Source organism: Coregonus clupeaformis, chromosome 15 (assembly GCF_020615455.1).
Source record: "Coregonus clupeaformis isolate EN_2021a chromosome 15, ASM2061545v1, whole genome shotgun sequence".
In the NCBI taxonomy this organism is placed as follows: Eukaryota; Metazoa; Chordata; class Actinopteri; order Salmoniformes; family Salmonidae; genus Coregonus; species Coregonus clupeaformis.
Genome location: NC_059206.1, coordinates 10370865 through 10372352, shown reverse-complemented (window position 1 = coordinate 10372352; position 1488 = coordinate 10370865). Strand labels below are relative to the sequence as shown.

The window sequence follows — 1488 nt, the reverse complement described above, 5'->3', positions numbered from 1 at the left end:
ATGAAACAACCCTTCTAATATAATGAATTATTAAAGCCTCTACTGTTTTACGTTTACCAGGAAACGCCCTTTGGCCTGGGTGACGTTCCAAATGGCACCCTACACTCTAAAAATAAAAAAAATAAAAATAAAAATAAAAGGTTCCTGGAAGATCTTTTAGGGCTTCTTCAAATTGAAACTCGAATAACCTTTTGGGGTTCATTTTTAACCCCCCCCCCCCCCCTTTATTATTATTAATAATAAGCATAACAATAACAACAATCTTTTAGTTGTCATGATTTTAGTGGCAAAGCAGAATAAAAAAATCTAAACATGAGGTAAACTCCCAGCAGAGCTCCAAGTTCAATCACTATATCCTCTGGCGTGTTAATGTGGTGATATCCTTCGTATCCATAGCCAGAATGATTTTTTACAGTGCATGGTGATTGAACAGGTTTCCAGTTATATTCATCCGCGGTGTAGGGAGGGTGATGTCTGTGAATACAAAAATAATAATTATACAGATGATCAACAAAACGTGCACACACAACAGTATTCAGACCTTGGTTTTTTGTGGTAAATATGAATGAAAAAAACGGTTCACTTTTGACAACGGTTTTAATACACATACCTTTTTTTATTTTTTTTATTTCACCTTTATTTAACCAGGTAAGCCAGTTGAGAACAGGTTCTCATTTACAACTGCGACCTGACCAAGATAAAGCAAAGCAGTGCGATAAAAACAACAACACAGAGTTACATATGGGGTAAAAAACATAGTAAAAAATACAACAGAAAATATATATACAGTGTGTGCAAATGTAGCAAGTTATGGAGGTAAGGCAATACATAGGCTATAGTGCAAAATAATTACAATAGTATTAACACTGGAATGCTAGATCTGGGATCTTCATTGAAGAGGTCAGGGAGGAGGAAGATGGCTGCTGTGACTGAGTCCTACAAGGTTTTAGAGAAACCATTAATACCAATAAGTTGATAGCCTAAAGCAATACCAATTGTACATACCTTTGTGTGCCTCCTCGTCAGCATACCTGCAGACACAGACACACACATGTAAGTGGGCAGTTCAGTCATCTGCGACCAATGCAGCTATAGCCTTCAACAACTCTTTGTTGATTGACATCCCATTGAATTGTGTCCATTTTCTGTTTTAGAAATAATTTTAAAAGAGAGAAAGTGCCAAACAACAACATAGCCATTTGCACAAATATGAATAGATAGATGGTATCATCATAAAATATTATCAATTTAGATCATACAAGGGAGAAACCTTAGCTTAAATTGAGGAGATCTTAAAAATGTTCAGTTGAGTGCCTGCACCTGCTGTTTTCTCAAATTCAAATCCACATTTTTCAGTTGTCCCTGGTTTATACAGTACATAAAACTATCCCTGGTTTATACAGTACATCAAACTATCCCTGGTATATACAGTACATCAAACTATCCCTGGTTGATACAGTACATCAAACTATCCCTGGTTTATACAGT

The 1488-nt window shown here is 35.9% G+C and overlaps 1 long non-coding RNA gene across 1 annotated transcript in view; it reads right to left on the bottom strand.

The window, feature by feature from the left end:
• Positions 1-1004: 1004 nt before the first annotated feature.
• Positions 1005-1488, bottom strand: part of LOC121583173 — a 2258-nt gene continuing 1774 nt past the window's right edge. The window contains exon 3 of the long non-coding RNA XR_006003444.1: positions 1005-1031. This is a non-coding gene — a long non-coding RNA (uncharacterized LOC121583173). The remainder of the gene's footprint in view (positions 1032-1488) is intronic.